Source organism: Prosopis cineraria, unplaced genomic scaffold (assembly GCF_029017545.1).
Source record: "Prosopis cineraria cultivar Desert tree isolate PC_DT_omini unplaced genomic scaffold, ASM2901754v1 PC10, whole genome shotgun sequence".
Classification (NCBI taxonomy): domain Eukaryota; kingdom Viridiplantae; phylum Streptophyta; class Magnoliopsida; order Fabales; family Fabaceae; genus Prosopis; species Prosopis cineraria.
This window is the reverse complement of record NW_026555341.1, coordinates 24,472,755-24,495,230: the sequence shown is the minus strand read 5'-3', so window position 1 is coordinate 24,495,230 and position 22,476 is coordinate 24,472,755. Positions and strand designations below refer to the sequence as shown.

Below are 22,476 nucleotides of genomic sequence, written 5' to 3'. Positions count from 1 at the left end.
TCATAGCTGTGGTCAAATCCTTCTCCATTAAGTTCTACATTTTCCCTCAACCAATCTTGCCTTTTCTAATTGATTTTATAATTTATGGTGTTAGAGCTGTGTTGTGCACTGCAACCATAGCACACAATGCAGAGAACTAAATCTCACTTTTGCTCTCTTGATCCAATCTAATCCCATCCAACTTCTACCCTAGCGCAATCTAGAGTCATATATGATCTAAGAAGTCAATTAACAACTCAAAAACATGATTAAAGTAATTAATCATTTTTTAACTAATTTCTCCTTTAATTAGCAATTAATTCCATATTAAAAATTTTAGGTGTCACAAATTACTTAGCCCCATTCATCTTAGGGTGATCCTTTTATCGACGAATGCTCCTATCACACTCGTAGTCTCTAAAAGATGAGAACCAACTACATAACATCTACATCAACAATTCAAGTGTTTTGTAAATCATTAATATGATATTTTTAGGAACTACTCACAATAACAAACTTGCAAAATGAATCTATTTATCATAAAGGGATTTATTATTCCTGAATCTGCTTCACCTTAATTGTTATTTGAACAAGTAAAGTTATGTCTTGGTCTGAGTGGGAATAACATTTCTCTTCTACATGTCCATGGGTTTTGAAAAGTCCAAGCATCTCAGAAATAGATAGAGGTAGAAATTTATCAAACGAATCGTACTCCTTCAAATACATTAGGAGTCTATTGATAAGAAGGGATTGGGGAAGGATTAAACCCAATTTATACAATGATGAATATAAGCACAATTGAAATTCTTAGAGATTTATATATTTCTATATTGATAAGACCATTTACTATTTCTTGAAGCCCAATCTCTCCCCTTGATGAACTATATAGCCAAGAGAAACCATGAACTAAAATAGAAGAGTTTGCCCAACCCATGAGTAAATATTTCACAGTAGCCTCATCAGATTGTACATCTTTCTTGGCATACCTAGATAATAGATAGGAGCATAAACTGAAACATTTTGGAGCTACAAAGATAGTTATTAATTTGTTAGCATTGCATAAAAACATTCCTCCTAGAGTGGTTGTTAATGTCAATGACAAAAACCCTATTATATCTATTTATATACATTTAATGTACTCTACAGATTAAGGAATAAATAGAGTTGAATATAGTTAAGAAATGGGAAGATTTTGTTAAAATTGTTTGTTTGGAAATTTCCTAAATGCTAATCATAGGTTCTTCTCTCTATCAGAATAATAAGGCTATTATGCTCATCACTAAACTTGTTGAAGAGATAAAATATAAATAAAGTATATCTTTTTGATAAGAGGTTGAATCAATTATTAGAAGAAGAATTAGGCATAATATTAGGATATATTTTGGGAAAATAAAACTTCCATAGAAGAGAAGCCAATGAAAGGCTTTCATAAAATTTCTTGTAGAATTGAGAATGAACTTTTCATTCTATACATGCCAGATCTTGGATTAGTAACTGCATCCAATCTCCAAAAATATTCTAATTGTTTTGAATTTTCTCTTTTTGGAATGGAATATTTCTAGAATCCCCATGAATAGGACCAAACCTTATTCCATGGTATTTACATAGGATTCCACTTTCTTATTTTTAAGCAAGTCCATGAGAGGGCTTAGTTGATCCATGATTTATGTTTCGTCTTTCATTTCCATTTTGTTTTTTAGAGACATATTGATCAATTGCAATTCTTTTTCTATTGATTCTTTTTCAATCAAGATGTATGGGTCCATAAGTCTATGTATAACCTCCTCTTATATTCACTCTTTATAAAAGAAGATTACAATATTATCACTGCCTCACATTAAATACAATAATCAAATTTCATTTTAAAAACTTCGGCCGAAGACTTATTTTGTAAAATCATTCAATTCATGATATAATCAAAGAAATATATAGTGAAAGTAAATCATACACTCCTCTAATACATAGTGGACATAACTCACTAACATTCCTATCCCAATGGCATGCATTACATTACAAAATAAAATTGAGGAATGGTTTGTGCATGTGGCATAGAGCCACGTGCTCACCCTTTCTATGCCGTGCGCCGCAGCATATGTCACAATGTGCTGTAGCATGCTTGTCTGAATTTTTACTATCATTTTGATAGCAAAAATGATGAACTTTCGACGTGCGCCATTTTCACATATGACATCCAATCGGAGTGATTCAAGCTCCCACACGAAGCTTAGCTTGTATACTAACTAATGAGATAGGTTTGGACATGATCTATTGGTATGATCAAAGTTTGGACACCCGGGTGTAAAATGTCATTTTTTTAAAAATTTTGCATACCCAAGCGCTTAAATCGATCCCTTTCTCTTATTGGACCACACTAGGCCTTGAACCAAGTCCAAAAGGATCTAATACACATGATTGACTACAATTAATCACAATCATACTCATATATCAAAATTTGACCATTCTATGGTTAATTTTCACAATTCACTAACTTTACATACTTTGCCATTTCTTGGCATTACTTAGCCTACTTGGCTATTTCTCAACCCATGCATATACAATCATATTCATAATACAATCTTAGCCCCTAAATTACTCATTTCATCATAATTTATCCCTTGGCTTAAGATTTAGCAACATAAAATCATTTCAACACAACATACTCAAATCATAGCCCTTTTGTTTCAATTTAATACATATACACAATTGGGCTATATTTCATAAAATCTACATGCATGCAACCCTATGGCAGCTCATATTTACTTATATATATATATACACAATCTCAATTTAGTTCATTACACAAACTCAAAGTACACAGCTTCACATTCAAGTCGATCCAGACTCTCTTCCCTTGCCCTCATCACTTCTTGATCCTGTAAACATGTAACCATGGGGATGAGATAAAAATCTCAATAATAGAATAACTTACTTCTATTGACTATCACATGCAACAATATAAAAGTAAACATAATATATCATTAAAACCTCATAAAATAGCATTTATATTGCATATCTCATTTCCTTTCTCAACTTTTCCTCAATCACAAAAGATTCCATATTAACTCAAGATATTTCATCATATCACATAACATACTATCATAATCTCTACCAACCGAACCTCCAAATCACCTCGACATGAAACTATAGGCTCATCTCAGACTAATGTACACTCTCACTAGTCTTGAGCTCACCTGCAGTGGTAGAATCACCCAGCCAAAGATGTTTTAATGTACAATACGGACTATGGTTTCTCCCAATATAGACAATAGGGCATTGTTAACTCTAACACCATATTACAAAGATACTAAGGAGTCTCTCATCTCCAGTATCATACCTTAATAGGCACTAAGAAATCTTCTCTAATACCGCACCTTTTAAGGCACTGAAGAAAATTGTTTCTAACACTACACCCTAAAAGGTACTAAGGAAATCTTGCCATATAGTCTTTATCATCTCCTACACTCAGGTAAACTCCTACCCTTATGATCATGCTTTCTCGAACCATTTAAGGTTTTGATTTACCATTTCACACTTTCTTACACATAATATATACAATTAATACTTTACATTACAAAACACACATTTCCATGCTTATTTCAACCAAAAGCCATTTCACACAACAATCACTCAATGCTATAAAACATACTTAATTTAAAATTATTTTATGCACTACATAGTATACTAACATGCAGTTACAATCAATAGTTAAATAAAAGAAGTTATTCAGTTACCTTAACCCTTTTGTTACTAGAAAGGTTACCCATGAATTTCAACTATCACAAAAACTTATCTCAAGCTTCCTTTCTCTACTCACACATCCAATATACTAATCTGAACACATTTGGCACATTTTAGTCATTTAGTCCATTTTGACCAAAAACTTATTTTTACTATTTAAGGCTTTATTCATCCATAAACTCTTTTTCATTTATCTATTTTAAGTCCATGACTACCCAATTACTACTTTACATCACCTTAATCGGTCTTATTTTACTCAAATCAGATTTGTGCCCTAATTTTCTCTCTCTAAAGGCTAAAATTGAGCATACTGTTCAAAGCTCTACCGTTTAGCTCTAAACTAATCACAAAGCTTTAATTTAACTTTTGAGAACATTTTTTATTATTATTGAACAAGAATCAAACCCCTCAAATTCTATCGATTCAATTTCCCTATAACTCATTTTTAGAAAAATTTATGTAGAATGGAAGGTAAGAGTTATACGTAGCTTACCTGGCAAGTTACTGATCTGAATTACCTTCTACCGCTTTAAAATGGCTTGACTTAGCTCCTTAGCCCTTCTTCTCTCTCTATCCACGTGTTTCTAAATTTGCACTTCTAAAAATCACCCAATTTCACAACTTAAAAAGTGATTTTTTAGTCCATGCACCATGGTGCATGCAGCACAAGTTGCAGTGTGTGGCACAGTAAGATTTATTCTCACCATGCTTACTTGCTTCGACTCAAAACGTACTCCTCTCACCTATATATGTTCATACAACACACAAACAAGTTAAAATACTAATTAATCATCTGAATTTCTAATCCCACACTAATTTCCACTTCACCCTCAATTAACTTCTAAACTCAAGATTAAAAACTTTAGGATGTTATACTATGTGTTTATATAGATCCTGTTCATAGATTAATGAAAATATGCAAAAACTCTATTTGCCTTTACCATTCTATGAGTCTCTTCCATTTTATGTATGGCATCGCCACTCCCTTTGGTAGCATCCACTAATTCAAAACTTAATTTCAAAGCCATATTTCAGTCCGAATGATTTTGGGATGCCCCTGATAACCAACGAATGGCAAGTGCCTTTCCTTGTGTGGATCCTATTTCAATGGAAACTTGATAAGTCAATCCACTTACACGCCTTGTTTTTATTGCTATATTAGGAAACCTCCACATATTCCTTGATGTAAAAAAATAGTGGATTTGTTTCTATCTTTTGTTAAATATTTTTTATGGCTCGATAGATAATTTGATAAGCTAATGATTTTTTTTTTTCATGTTTTAGAATATGGTTAACCAGCATGTTAACTAATCAAATACAATAAACTGGATCAGATTTTGCAGTTTTTTCTTCTGTAGTACATCGACATGACATAAGCCTAAAAGGAGTTAAAGCATCTATTTTCTTTCTATAAGGGCTAAAATTATTTATTTTGAATTTTGACCCTCTATTGTAGGGTGGATCTTGAAAGATATGAAAAGTCTCCTTCCAAACCCTTATATGACTTTCCACAAAATTCTATATGTATTTATGAGATTGAGTTTGGAATTGTATTTACTCACTTGAAATTGAGTATCCATTTTCCTCCTTTTCCTGCTCAGACTGCAAGTCCTGTATTTTATATATCCATACAATTGAGTCCTTAGGTTTTCAAAATAGTGTAAAAAGAAGTGTTTTGAATCAGTGCTATTTGACTCATACCTATTCTAAAAAATTCAAGGCATTTTGAATTGTTAGTTGACATGGACAAAGTCAAGGCAAATCTATGAAATTATTTCAATACGAGACCTTGGACATGTCATAGTTCCAAATTAAGTCTCTCTACAAAGAAGATCTTTTGTCTTATGGTAGCCTGTTCCAATTCCGTTATAAAACTTTTGTTATTAGGTTAGTGATACACTTCACATGTTTCTAGCAATTCACATAGCATCATCAAGTGATACGAATCTTGGATAAGAATCTACAATGTAATAGAATGCCCTTATTAATGATCCTTTACTTTAACAGAATCTAAGGTTCCTCAAACAATGTGATATCTCACATTAGGTAAATCCTTAACCCTTCCCCCTCTTAATATAACTACATATTGTTCTTGTAAATTATGGATAATACCAGGTATATAAGCAATGATTTCAAATCGAGAGGTTAGACATACTCTGAAAACTTTACTTAAGTTAGAGTTTGGTTTTTAAGGGTGATAATGGAAAAGTTGATAGACAAATCACGCTTACGGCCACTTTACAGAACTGTACATGATATTTTCACATCATACAACTTGTAACATCTTAAGAAACAAAGCCTAGGCTATAATTATAACCTCCTCTTATAACTACTTAATATAAGAGAAAATTACGGTGTTATCACTGAATCACATCAATTACAATAAACAAATTACATTTCAAAAGCTTCAGCCGAAGACTTATTTTGTAAAATCAATCAATTCACAATAGAATCAAAAAGGAACACGGCAGAAGTAAATCATACACTCCTCAAATATGTAGTGGACATAACCCACTAGCATTTCTATCCCAATTGCATACATTTATCACAAAATAAAACTAAAATTTGGGTTGTGTGCTGCGGCATATGGCACAGAGCCAAACGCTTTCCCTTTCTATGCCATACGCTGCGGCATGTGTTACATACACCACGGCGCGCCTATCCGGATTTCTATTGTCATTTTGATAGCAAAAATGATGAACTTCCGGCGTGCGATGTTTTCACATACGACATCTAATCAGAGTGATTCTAGCACCCACGCGAAGCTTAGCTCGTATATTAACTAATGAAATAGGTTTGGACATGGTCTAATGGTCCGATCAAAATTTGGACACCTAGGTACAAAAAGTCACTTTTTTAAAAATTTTACACACCCAAGCACTCAAGTCGATCCCTTTCTCTCATTAGACTACACTAGGCCTTGAACTAAGTCCAAAAGAATCTAAGACACCTGATTGACCATAATTAATCACAATTATAATATATTTTGAAATTTGACCCTTCTACAGCTAATTTTCAAAATTTACTAACTTTACATACTTTGCCATTTCTTGGCATAATTTAGCTTGCTTGGCTATCTCTCAACCCATACAACACAATCATCATAATTTGTCCCTTGGCTTAAGATTTACCAATACTACCAACCATATCAACACAAACATACTTAAATCATAGCCCTTTTGTCTCAAACAACACATATACACATAATCGAGCTTGATTTCACAACATCTCAATTCAATACATGCATGCAACCCTATGACAATTCATAGATACTTAAATATACAATCTCAATTTAGTTTATTATACAATCTCAGAGTACATGGCTTCATAACTCAAGCCGTCTAAACTCTCTTCCCTTGCCCTGATCACTGCCTGTTCCTAAAAACATGTAACCACAGGGGTGAGATAAAAATCTTAGTAATAGAAACTATCACATGCAACAATATGAAAATAAACATAATATATCATTAAAACCTCATAAAATAGCATTTATATCATATCTCATTTCCTTTCTCAACTTTTCCTCAATCACAAAGGATTCCATATTATCTTAACATATTTCATCATATCACATAATGTGCTAGCATGATCTCTACCAATCGAACCTTTAAATCACCCCGACATGAAACCATAGTGCTCATCTCAAACCAATGTACACTCTCATTAGTCTTGAGCTCACCTACAGTAGTAGAATAACCTGGCCAAAGATGTTCTAACACATAATATGGACTATGGTTTCCCCTAATACAAACGATGGGGCGTCATTAACTCTAACACCATATCACAAAGATACTAAGGAGTCTCTCATCTCCAATACCGTACCTCAATAGGCATTAAGGCGATCTTCTCTAACACCACACCTTTCAAGGCACTAAGGAGAATTTTTTCCAACACCGTACCCTAACGAGTACTAAGGAAACCTTGCCACATGTTCTTTATCATCTCCTACACTCGAGTGAGCTCCCACCTCTTTGATCATGCCTTTTCGAACCATTTAAGGTTCCTATTTATCATTTAACACTTTCTTACACATAATATATACATATAATACTTTTCATTACAAAGCACACATTTCCATGCTTATTTCAATCAAAAGCCATTTTACATACAACAATCACTCAATGCTATAAAATGTGCTTAGTTTAAAATTGTTTCATGCACTCCATAGCATACTAACATATAGTTGCAATAAACAGTCAAACAAAGGAAGTTATTCAGTTATCTCAACCCTTCTATCACTAAAAAGGTTTTAACTATCACATAAACTTATCTCAAGCTTCCTTTCTCTACTCGTGCATCTAATATGCCAATCTGAACACATTTGGCACATTTAAGTCATTCAGTCTATTTTGATCAAAAACTCATTTTTACCACTTAGGGCTATATTTATCCACAAACTCTATTCCATTTATCCATTCTAAGTCCATAACTATCCAATTACTACTTTACATTACCTCAACTAGTCTTATTTTGCTCAAATCAGACTTCTACCCTAACTTTCTCTCTCTAAAAGCTAAAATTGAGCCTACGGGTTCAAAGCTCTACTGTTTCGCTCTAAACCAGTCATAAAGCTCTAATTTAACTTCTAAAAACCTTTTTATTACTATTAAAAAGAATCAAATCCCTCAAATTCCACCGAATCAATTTTCCCATAACTCATTTTTTGAGAAATTTGTGTAGAATGGAAGGTAAGAGTTATACATGGCTTACCTGGAAAGTTACTGATCCAAATCACCTTCCACCACTCCAAAATAACTTATCTTATCTCCTCAGCCCTTCTCCTCTCTCTATCTCGTGTGTTTCTAAATTTTTACTTTTGAAAATCACCCAATTTCATGACTTATAATGGCAATTTCTAGTCCATGTACTACGGCGCATGCAGCATAAGTTATGGCTTATGGAATAGTGATATTTATTCTCACCATACACACTTGTTTCAAACCAAAACACGCTGTTCTTGCCCATATCTATTCATACAACATACAAACAAGTCAAACTATTAATTAATCATCCAAATCTCTAATCCTACACTAACTTCTGCTTCACCCTCCATTAATCTCTAAACTTAAGATTAAGAAATTGAGGATGTTACAATAACCTTATAATTGGAGGAAAAGAGAATAATTTAAGATTCGAGTTTTCCCTAGATTAGGGAATGACTTTGGATTTAGGGTTGGTCAAAGATGAAGTATCTAGAATAGAGGAGTCATATTGGGTAACTTACCTAGGCAAGTTGATGTACATGCTGGGTTGAGTAGTTTATAACTTGCTTGGGTGAGTGAGTAGCTTGTTGAAGCAAGCAGATTTGATTTAAGAAATTATAAATACGCATATTATCTAAGAAAAACACATTGAAAACATAATAAAACACTATGTAGAATGTGAAAAACCTAGATCTCTGCTAGGGTTTCATGATTTATAACCGAGAAGGTACTCTAGAGGCTAGATATGTCGAATGTAAGTCTCCTATATTTAATGCCTGCTTCCACTCCTCTGACCTTAAGATTTGATGACTGAAAAATGTGCCCTAGGCTTGTGTCTCAGATTTGAATTCTTAAGGGTTACTTTTCTAGGTTTCCAAATGAGTTTTAATTAATTTATTGATTACATTAAATCCATCTATAGAGGTAAATAGAGTTAGAGAGTGCTTGGGTTCATGTAATATAAGGCTCAAGAATGGAGTGATTAAGACTTTTAATCTCTCAAAGGTTTGAGGTAAACTGAGAATTAAAATTAATATATATTATAGTAGGTAACACTACTTAGGGAACTATTTCACTTGCTAAAACTATGTATTGCATTTGAGTAATGAAATCTAAATACGAATGAGACATGTTGATTTTGTGAGATATTATGAAGTTGATATGAGTAAGTGTAGCATGCTTATTTGTTATCTGGTATATTAAGAAGTGATGATATACGTGGTAAATTGATATACATTGAGTATTGGATTATATATATTAATTCTAAAATGAGATGTTGCCCTAAGTAATCTATATATATATATATATATATGAATTTGATGATCTGGATGCTTGCATAAATGTGAGAGTTCACTAATAAGGGGAGTTGTAATTAATATGAAAAATCCATGGTCTACCCTATTGAGGTCACTCCTCGGTAGTGATTTATATGAATATATACATATATATGTGCTTTATTTCACTACTCAAATTGGCAGTGTTGGTCAGGCACTCATTCAGGTTCTCTGATTGGATTAGCGGTGATGGTTGGGCATATCATGACACCTAGAATTTTAAGGGGAACTATGGTTCAAATTGGAGTAAGGAAGCCTTTGGCTAAGCAACCCTTCCTGATTTGAAGAGCACAATTGGCCTAGTAAGGTGGACTAGAGCTATAGTGAGTTTATAAGGGGTGATAAGGAGGTTATAAGGGGAATTTAGGCATGCATCATCTAATATATATAATTTCCTATTAATCATCATGGAATTAAATGACTGATATAAACTATGAAATATATCTTGTATGAGGTCTTAAGCTGGATATGTAAAGGGTATGAATTATATGTTACCACCATTTTATATGTTGATTTAAATATACTAGTTATTGAGATTTTGTATGAAATCTCACCCCGTTACTTTCACTATTTCCAGGAGACAATAAGGGCAAGAATAAAGATAAAGTCTCAAGAATAAAACACTAGAGCCGTCAAGGCTTCTGGTGAATTTTTTTGTAATACATTGTTATTATATATTGCCAACTATAGGACAAATAGATTTAGGTTTTTATTTCCTATGATTATTTAATTTAATTTCAAATTACTCTTGGGGCATGTCTGTATCAATGTTGTATAATTTATCGAATCTGATTCTTAATGGGAAAGGTATGAATTTCCTATTTGAATGCTATGAAATATACTACCAATTTGGGCTAATAAGTGGCATCTTGCCGGGGCAAGCAGATACCTACCCAAACAAGTTGAGTTATAGGTTGAGGTGATTATGCAGGCCAGGGTGAGTAGTTCTGCTAGCTGAGGCAGCTAAGAAGGGATTGAGTCAGGGAAGCTTCTTTATATGATTCATGTATGTTAAATGTTTTTAAATGGTTGCTAAACTTATATGAAATCTAATAATCTTATTTTAAGAGATGTGCAACCTTAAGACTGGCCTAATCTCCTTGAAAGATAGATGTATGTTGTAACTGTAGTTTGATAGGACTTAATCACTCACCCTTAAAATTAAACTAAAAGTAACCCTAATGCAACATAGGGCTAACTCTAGGTCATCTCTCAAGGAATGGTTCTAGTATAATTAAAGATTACCTAATGCAACAAGTCACCCAAGTTGGAAATTTGATTACCAAATTATCTAAACTAGTTACCTAATTAGCAAGTAATTAAAATGCTAGCTAAATTGAGTGAAATGAACTTCACTTTTTCATAAGAGTAGAACCCTAGAGATTAGTTGATTTTGGACTCATTATCTTTTTATGATTAGGCTAAATTAAGCTTCCCTTTCCTCTTGACTAAAGTTGTAAAGTCCCCAGGTCCAAACTATAAAGTCCCGTCTCAACCCATGCTTGACCATTTCGCATCACACAATAATTATAAAATTAGAGTAATGGTCCTTTATTTGTTATCAAAAATCATGACATCTTGACTTCTCAAAAACATATATTCAAATAAGAGGGCTAGCAGAAGCGTTAATACAATCTTAAGACTCAAAAAATCACAATTTCTCAACCTAAAAATTGGCCATGTGCCACGGCATACAGCACGTGTACCATGGCATATGGCACAGAACCACCTATGTTGTTTCATGCTGCTTAATACGTCGCGGCAAGCACATCATGTGCTGAGGCACGCTTGTCTAAAATTCTGCTATCATTTTGATAGCAAAAATGACGAACATCCGACATGCGCTATTTTCACATTTGACATCTAATTAGAGTGGTTCAAGTACCCACACAAAGCTTACGACATTTACTAGCTAATAGAATAAGTTTGGACTTAATCTGATGGTTAGAACAAAAAATTAGACACCCTAGAGTAAAAATTCAATGTTTTTTTTTTCAAAAACTTACACCCTAAGTGGTCAATTCGCATTTCTTATTCCATTGGACCACTTTCAGGCCTTGAACTAAGTCCAAAAAGACCACATACACTGATTAACACAACAATTCATATATATCATATCAATAGCCCATTTTGGCCCCTCAAAGCCACATTACTCACTTGTTGTCTTATATAAGGAAATCACATATATAACACATATTCACATAAACAATTGGACTTATTCCACTTTCCATCCTTTGACTCTCACATATGGGGCTCCACATCACCATATGGTTGGGAATCACAAATGTACTTGACTCTTCCTAATAAGGCTTCGCCTCACCATTTATGATAAGTTCTTACCATTTGTGTGAAATTCACATTTCACAATACAATACACATTTAATTCACATCAATCACAATCAACACACACATATATAGACCAGTGGAACAAGTTACAACACCATACACTTGCTTGTTTGCATTTTGGCCTACCCACGTACCCTTCTCTGGGCACCCTCAGCACAATGCAACACATATACATATATACAAGCAAGATTCACATCCCAATTGACTTTCTCAAGTTCACACACACACACACACACACATATATATACATTCTAGTTGGCAACTTAAAATACACAACTTTATACATTCATTTCAACTTAAAAGGTAGTCATACCACTACCTATTGAGGCTACTCTTTCCTCGCTTCTTTTCCTGGCCTTCTCAAGCTCTCTTCACCTGTGTTTCAAAGCAACAGAGTGAGACATACGTCCTAATAACTCGAAGGTAACCCCAATTACCGGTTAGTAAGTAAAATCATAAACAAGTGATAAAGTAACATCGTGGATCATTCAATATCCTAGGTCTGTCGTGGCAGAGTTAAGCTGTATGCTTTAGATCATCATGATTTCTTCTCTTAGGTCCATCCTGGTAGAGTCAAGCTCTCCATTCTAGATCATTAGGACTTTTAGACCTTTTTATGGTAGGGCCGCATTTTTCCCTGCCATAATCTAGGGTATATCTCATGGATGAGATATATGTCAGTACACGTTTCACTTCTTAAATTCATTTCAATCAATACTCATACACTCACATGCATATACTATCATAATGTTGCTACTTTATCAGTTCATAATATCATTTATATTAAAATACTTGCAAATAATTTCACAAACAAACAAGTAAAAGGGTTACTCTAATTATCTTTAACCCTTGCTACTAAGGGTTACCAACCACGCTAAGCTACCAAGGTGTAGATTTTCATGAGCAACTTCACAAGTGCTCAATCTATATAATAGTACCCCTTTGTCAATTCTCAACACAACTTATAAGCATTGATTGGGCTAAACCAAATCCCTTAACATATCAAATAGTTCAATTGAACCCTTTTTAATTCACTTATCCATTATTCATGGTCATTAACCTTATAGGCTACTCAAACAACCATAATAACTCCCTAATCCATCCATTTACCTAAATTCCACCATTTGACCTAGCTTTTAGGCTATTTTAAGCCTAAATGCTCAAAGCTTAATCATTCAATTCCATATTAGTCACAAAACCTTAGTTTTATATTTGATATCCTGTTTTAATCCTTTCTTTTAAATTACAACACCTCATAATCTCATGGTTTGATTTCTCAATGATGAAATTTAATGAAAAAGGTAGAATTAAAGCTTGGGATTGTGCAATACTTACCTAGCAAGTTATCAATCAAGGCAGACTCTCGAGCTCCAATTATTGCTTGCCCTGGCAAAGATGGCTACCTTTCTCCCTCACGATGCGTCTTCAGCCTTCTCCCTTCTGATTTCACAAGCTGTTCACATAAACTTTAAGTGATTTTTGAATAGTGTGCTGCAGTGCATGCATATTTCTCTGTGGCACATGGTACAGTAAGAAAATTCTCACTTGTGCTCCCACGTTCTGTCTCAAATTGTCTCTCTACCCTTTCATCCTATCAATGCAATACCCAAACAACAAAAAATATCAACTCATCATTAAAATCACTATCAATCTCCTAATTACTAATTTACCCCTTATTAGAAACTAGTTTTTGGGATTGAAATACAGGATGCAATAATTCTCCCCTCCTTTAAAGGAATTTTGTCCCCAAAATTGAAACACAAGCACAAACTCATCTTATGGGAACAATTGAGGGTACTGCTTCCTTATACTCTCCTCTGTCTCCCACCTTGTGTCACTCAAAGCCATTCATTGAAAAACACTTTAACTAATCAGATAGTCTTGTTACGCAACTGCTTCTTTTTAACATCCACTATTCGTTCTGGTTTAGTTTGATAGGTGAGATTCTCATGAAGCTTAACTTCTTCTGGCTCAATACATGTGATGGATCCAGTTGATATTTCTTTAATTGTGAAACATAAAACACATCATGTATTCCAGATAAAGGCAGAGGTAAAGTGATCTTATATGTTACAGGCCCACTCTACTTAGAATTAGTATGGTTTGATATAGTGAGGTGTTAGTTTCTTGGCCCTTATAGACCTACTAATGTCAGTCAATGGCAAAACTCGAAAAAACACATGATCTCCCACTTTAAACTCTAATGGTTGATGCCACTGATTAGCATAACTCTTCTAATAGCTTTGGGAAGTAAGAAGCATTTTTCGAATAATTCTAATCTTTTTAGTGGTCTAATCCACTCTATGAAGACCAACCACACTCCTTTCACTCAATTTAACCCAACATAAGGGTCATCTGCACTTCCTCTTATGCAATACCTCATACAGTGCCATTTGAATACTCAAGTGAAAGCTATTATTATAGGCAAACTCAGCTAAAGGTAAATGGTAATCCCAGCTGCCTTTCCACTCAAGGGCACCTGATCGCAATATGTCCGTCTAAAGTCTATATTATGTGTTCGGTCTGTCCATTGATCTGTATATGATAAGAGGTACTAAACTTCAACTCAATGCCTAGTGCCTTTTATAGTGCTCCCCAAAACCTTAAAGTAAACTGAGGATCTCTATCTGATACTATGTCCTTGGGTACACCATGCAATCTTACTACCTCTTTCACATACACTTCTACGTACCTTTCCACACCATAGGTGGTCTTAATTGGCAAGAAATATGCTGACTTCATTAATCAATCTACAATAACCCACATAGAGTCTTATCCTATCTGAGTTCTTGGTAGACCAAACACAAATTCTATTGAAATGCTATCCTACTGCGATTGGGGAATCTATAAAGGTTGTAGTGTCCCAACCGGTCTTTGATACTCGATCTTCACTTTTTGACACGAAGACATTAGCTCACAAACTCAGTAACATCCCTCTTCATACCTTGCCATACCAATGCTTCTTCATATCATGGTACATCTTGGTCATATTAGGATGTATAGTATATCTGCTATGGTGAGCTTCTTCAATCAACTCCTTCTAATCTCTTCATTCGCAAGTATACAGATCTAGTCTTTATATAGGATGAACCCATTATCACTGAACCAACACAAGGTAGTACGACCTTCTTCTATATCCTCTCACACATTCGATAAAAACTCATCTTTCAACTAAGCTTCTTGAATCTATTTCCAAAACTCATTGGAAATTGTGGTTGAATGAATCACATTCAAAGTAAATTTTGATGCCTCAAGTTGCACCTCCTGCAAAGACAATAACAACTATTGTTCTTGAATCATAAATCTAGCCACATGAAGCAATTTTTAGCTTAAAGCATTTGCCACTTTATTAGCTTTCCCTAAATGGTAGTTAAACTTAAAGTTGTAATCTTTTAGGAACTCTATCCATTGCCTTTGCCTCATATTGAGTTCTTTCTAATCCATAAGATATTTCAAACTCTTGTGATCACTACGCATATTAAACTCTACACCATAGAGATAATGTCACCAAATCCTAAGAGCAAACACTATAGCTGCTAACTCCAAGTCATGCATCGGATAACTCTCCTTGTGAGGCCGTAATTGTCTAGACGTGTAAGCTACCACTCGATCTTCTTAGTTCAAACACACCCCAAACCTTTAAAAGAAGAAATATGTAATCCTCGTAAGGCAACCATGAATCAAGAATTATCAATGCTAGTGCTGAGGTTAATTTCTTAGCTTCAGAAAAGCGGTTTCACATCGATCATCCTAGATAAAAGGCTAATCCTTCCTCATCAATCAAATCAAAGAAATAGCAATCTACGAGAACCCTTGAACAAACCCTATATAATAGCCTAGCAAACCTAAAAAACTTCTCACTTCAGTTATTGAACTCAGTCATTCCCATTATAGTACCGATCCACCTTGTGAGGATCTATTGAAATACTGTCAACTGATACCATATAACCGAGAAATCTTACCTCTTGTAGCCAAAATTCATAATTGCTCAACTTGGCATACAAGCGATTATCTCTCAGAATCCTCAACACAGTCCTCAAATGCCTTGCGTGCTCTTCCTCATCCTTAAAGTATATTAGTATGTCATCAAAGAACACAATAACAAACTAATCCAAGAAAGGGTAGAATATACATTTCATGTAGTCTATAAAAACAGTAGGTGCATTCATCAACCCAAACAATATCACTAAAAACTCAAAGTGACCGTATCGAGTGCAAAACACTATCTTAGGTACATCCTCCACATTTACTCTTAATTGATGATACCTAGATCACAAATTGATCTTGAAAAACACTGAAGCTCCCATTAACTGATTTAGTAAGTCATCTATTCTTGGGAGTGGATACTTGTTCTTTACTGTCACTTTGTTCAACTGCTTATAATCGATACACAATCATAGGCTACCATCCTTCTTCTCCACAAACAAGACCGGTAAACCCCATGAAGACATACTAAGGCATATGAAACCCTTTTCTAACAACTCTAAAAACTGCTTCTTAAGCTTTACCAATTTAGAAGGAGCCATTTTATTTAGAGCTTTCGAAATAGGCTCGGTACTAGGTGCCAAATCAATGGAGAATTATACTTCTCTTTTCTATGGCAAACCTGATACCTCATCCACAAACACTTATAAAAACACATTTGCCACTTGAATCTCATCAACACTACTACTACCATTGCCTTCTATCACAAAGAAAACTACATAGGCCTGATAGCATTCAAAAACTAACCTCTTAGCTTGCACAACTGACAATAGCCTTAGTTGATTAGCAGTTACTATAGAAACTGCAATAGGCATCGCATGAATTGGTAGTAACACCATCTTTCTGGTGTAATTCAAGGTAGCATTATTCCCTACCAACCAATCTATCCCAATGATAGCATCTAATCCTTGCATAGGAATTAGGATCAGATCTATCACTGAAGCTCTACCCTCAAAGCATAACTTAACTTTTCTACACACCTTACTAGTCTTATCTAGTAATCCAGAGGGTGTAGACACTTTAACAACATAAGGCAATTCATGCACAGGAAAATTCAACTTCCCTAAACAATCATGCAACACAAACAAATGAGTAGCTCCTGAGTTAAATAGAGCCTCAACTCTTTACTTGCAGATAGAAATTGTACTTATGATTAGATTCAATGCTGTTTGAGTCTCCTCTTGGGAAATAGTTTAGACTCATCTTGGCACTACTGACCACTACTCAAAAGCTCTCCCTCAATTCTTGAGGTAATCCCTTGCAAAATGGCCCATGCCACCACAGATGTAGCATGCCCAATACCTTCTAGGATGATTTTGGCCACAAACTGTACACACAAGTAAGTGTGCAATGCTCGCACGAGAAGTAAGGGTAGTAGTTATCTGACTCAATTATTGTGGAGCTCTAGAATCTTTAGCCTCACTAAACCTTCTACCCTGGCCAATCACTCCTTGAGGTTGTGGTCCTCTACCAAACATCCTCCTGCCCAAGGATCCAGAACCATTAGCACCAAAACTGCCCTTCTTGAATGTTCCTTTAGTCAGGCCTACATGAGCAAAAAGTTGCCCATAACTATCTCTTCTCTTCTTAACATCTACGTCTTGACCTCATCTCGCAGCTATTCAAAGCCAGTTACAAGTCTCCTCATATGTAGCCTCCCCTAGTAAGGCTATATGCCTTCTATACTCTAAGCATATCTTTTCTATCAACCTCTTAGCTGTCCACTTACTATCATCCTTCTTGTGTAAATAAGTTATAAACTTGAAAAGCTGGTTGAACTTCTGCATAAATGACTTCTCATCTAAGTCTCTCTGTTAAAAAGTATAAAACTCAGCTTCCTTCTCATCTTTGAATGCCGCAGCGAAGTGATAGTCAAAGAATCTCTCTTTGAATTGTTCCCAACTAAGCTGACTACTACTTAAGGGTCTCACTGAATGCCATCAATGTTTGGCATCCTCAATCAATTACACCATGGCCAACACTACTTTTTGCTTAGAGGAACATAAAGTAACTTCAAAGATTGTCTTGATCCTCTCTATCTAGTTCTTAGCATCTACCTCTCTCATGCTACCATTAAAAGTTGGCCGATTTGACCTCACAAAAGTCCTCCATACTCAATCCATGAGAATCTCCTGATTTTTCCTACCTGTCACTGGCCTACTACCTGAAGCATGGGAGGTTATTGGCCTACTAAACTGTATCACAGGTTGCTGCTTAGTTCCTACTGTCTCTTCAGCCTCAGGCCTTACCTCCAACTCTGGCCTTGGCTCCTCATGATTCGTATTATGGTTTAGGGTATCATGGCCTACTAGACTCCTTTAAATGTCCAGCATCACTTCCAGCATACGTGCCATAATAGGGTCATTACCTTAAGGTTGTTCTAGTGGCACCTCCGAATCTTGCACATCTTAGGCATGCTAAGCCCGTCTATGTCGTGGAACTCTACCACGTCCTCTCATAGTTTATAGTAATGCTCCAGTAGTTTCACGTACCTTTCTACCTTCCTTTAGAGTAAAGGTAGCAAAAGTTAGTAAACGGGTGTTAAAGGCCGGAAAAGAGTAATGAATGTATTAAAGTTGCCAACTAATGCGATGCAATGCACAACAGGTCAAAACTAAGAAAACTGATACCAAACTGTAAAGTCCTCAAGTTTAGATTATAAAGTCCTATCTCAACCTGTACTTTATCATTCCACATCACACAATAATTACAAAATTTGAGTAATAACCCTTTATTTGTTTTCAAAATCATAGGATCCTTACTTCTTAAAAATATATATTCAAATAAGAGGGCTAATGGAAGTGTAAATACAATCTTAAGACTCAACACATCACAATTTCTCAACTTGAAAATGGGCCATGCACCATAGAGTACAGAATATGCACCGTGGCATGTGGCATAGAACCACTTGCCTTGTTTCATATTGCTTCATGCGCCACAGCACGCCTGTCTGAAATTCTACTATCATTTTAACAGCAAAAATGATGAACTTTCGGCATGAACCATTTTCACATTTGACATCTAATTGAAGTAATTCAAGTACTCACATGAAGCTTACGATAGGTACTAGTTAATGGAAAAGTTTAGACTTGATTTGATGGTTTGATCTAAAATTGAACACCCAGGTATAAAAAGTCACTTTTTCTTTTAAAAACATACACCCTAAGTGCTCAATTTGCATTTCTTATTCTATTAGACTGCTTCAAACCTTGAACCAAGTTCAAAAAGACCACATACACATGATTAATGCAACAATTCACATATATCACATTAATAGCCCATTTGGGCCTCTCAAAGCCATATTACTCACTTGTTATCTTATATAAGGAAATCACATATATAACACATATTCACATAAACAACTAGACTTATTCCACTTTCCATCCTTGGACTCTTATATTTGGGGCTCCACCTCACCATATGGTCGGGAATCAGAAATATACTCGACTCTTCCTAATGGAGCTCTGGCTCACCATTTGGGTCAAGTTCTTACCATTTGTGTGAAATTCACATTTCACAACACAATACACACTCAATTCACATCAATCACAATCAACACATATATATATATAATAGTGGAACAAGTTACAACACCATAGACTTGCTTGTTTGCATTTTGGCCTTCCCACGTATCCTCCTCTGGGGACCCTTGGCATAATGCAACATGTATACATATATACAAGTAAGATTTACCTGCCAATTGACATTCTCAAGTTCACATACATATATGTATCCTAGTTGGCAGCTTAACTCAATACATAACCTTATACATTCATTTCAACTTAAAGGTAGTTATACCACTACCTATAAAGGCTACTCTTTCCTTACTTCCTTTCCCGCCCTTCTCAAGCTCTCTTCACCTGTGTTCAAAAGTAATGGATTGAGACATACATCCTAATAACTTGGAGGTAACCCCAATTACTGGTTAGTAAGCAAAATCATAAACAAACGATAAAGTAGCATAAGTAATGATAAAAGCAATAACTATACATATATAGGAATTCATTCTCATCAATCTCGTTATGCTCATGCAATGATGTCCTGATTCCCCCAATAGGGTAAACTCTATACCCAGACCAGGCCCTCCAGTCATAAGGAACAGTGCCCACCATACCACTGCTCAAACCAAGTCATTTTTATATGGGTGGTCTCTTATATCCATCATGGCGGAGCCCAGCTCTATGCTTTGGATCATCAAGACATTCTAGCCTTATATGCAAAGTAGGACCATTGCCCCCTACCCTAATCTAAGGCAACCTCGTGCATCATTCAATATCCTAGGTCCATCATGGCAGAGTCAAGCTCTACACTTTAGATCATTAGATTTCTTCTTTTAGGTCTACCCTGGTGGAGTCATGCTCTACGCTCTAGATCATCAAGACTTCCTGGACCTCCTCATGATAGGGCCATGTTTTTCCCTACCATAATCCAAGGTATATCTCGCGAATGTAATGCATATTAGTGCATGTGTCACTTCTCACATTCATTTCAATCAATACTCACACACCTGTATGCATATACTTTCACAATGTTGCCACTCTGTCAGTTCATAATATAATGCACATAGTTATATCAAAATACTTGCAAAAAATTTCATAAATAAACAAGAAAAAAGGATTACTCCAGTTACCTTTAACCCTTACTACTAAGGGTTACCAGCCACACTAAGCTCCTAGGGGCACAAATTTTCATGAGCAGCTTCAAGGTGCTCAATCTACATAACACAGTGCCCCTTCGTTAATTATTAACACAATTCATAGGCATTGATTATGCTAAACTAAATCTCTTAACACATAAAATAGTTCAATTAAACCCTTTTCAATTCACTTATCTATTATTTATGGTCATTAGCCGTATAGGCTACTCAAAGAATCATAATAACTCCCTAATCTATCCATTGACCCAAATTCTACCATTTAACCTAGCTTTTGGGCTATTTTGAGCCTAAATGCTCAAAACTTATAATGTGCATGTGTCTATATCAGTGAGAGTGACTCTCACAACTGCTTGTGCTTATTTAGGGATGGAATTGAAATTCACCAACTGTGTATATGACATGGAGTTTGTTGATTCTCCTTGTGAAAAAGAAGGATGGAAGCATGCATTTATGCATTAACAACTGATAGATGAATAAAGTCGCTATTCAAATCAAGTACCCCTCCCAAGGATTGATGATTTGTTAGATCAATTAGTTGGGGAGATAGTGTTTTCTAAGATCAATTTGAGATCAAACTACCATTAGTTTAGAGTAAAAACTGAGGATATTGCAAAGACCACATTTAGGATAAGGTATGACTTTTACAAACTTTTGGTAATGTTGTTTGGGTTGACTAATGCTCTAGAAGTGTTCTTGAATTATATAAATAGAAACTTTCAGCCACATTTAGATGAGTTCATAGTGGTATTCATCAATGACTTCTTGATCTATTCAAAGAGCAAGGAGACACATAAGGAGCACCTAGGAATTGTACTCCAAACCTTGTGAGAGCATAATTGGTACCTATACTTTCTAAATGTGGCTTTTGGTTTGAGCTACAGTTCTTGGGTCATGTTGTATCAGTAATTAGAATAGTGGTAGATCTTCATAAGATGTACTAAAGTGAGATCAGTTGAAGTTAGTACATGAGGTTTGAAGTTTCCTTAGTTTGGCTGAGTATTATAGGAACTCAAGTTTTTCCTAGATTGTATCGGCCCTAACAAAATTTACTAAGTCATTTAGGATCACAAGTGTGAGGTCATATTCCAAGAATTAAAGAGGAGATTGAACAATATGCTAGTGTTGATAGTACCAAAATAAAGATCACCATACACAATCTATATTAATGTTTCTTGTAAAGGTTTGGGTTGTATATTGATGTAAGGTGATGGGGTAGTAGCTCATGCTTCCAAATAGTTGAGACCATATGAGAAGAACTACCCTACTCACTACCTAGAGTTAGCTATGTAGCGTTCACTCTCAAGATTCTAGTGACATTTTCTGTATAGGGCTGCATTTGATGTTTCTATGACTATAAGAGCTTGAAGTATTTGGTAGACTAGGAACTCAACATAAGACAGAGGCATTGGATGGAATTCTTGAAAGACTACTAGTTTAGGATCAAGTACCACCCTAGGTAGGCCAATGAGGTAGCAGACATGTTTAGTTGTAAGACTTCACATATGGCTAGTTTATTGATTGTTTGATAGTATTCTCTACTAGAGGAGGCTGCTAGTGTGTCACATGGGAAACCACTAGGTTTTACTACCCCAATGACTCTTGAAATCATTAATGATTTCTAAAAGGACTTGAGGGAAGTAAAGTTAAGAGATTGATTCATAACCAATATAAGGGAAAAGATTGAAAGGGTAACACAATAGATTTTAGGTTAAACGACGATATTGACAGTAGTGAT

General features: G+C 35.1%; 1 pseudogene; it reads right to left on the bottom strand.

The window, feature by feature from the left end:
- Positions 1-4,622: 4,622 nt before the first annotated feature.
- Positions 4,623-5,097, bottom strand: LOC129322506 (30S ribosomal protein S7, chloroplastic-like; annotated as a pseudogene).
- Positions 5,098-22,476: the final 17,379 nt, after the last annotated feature.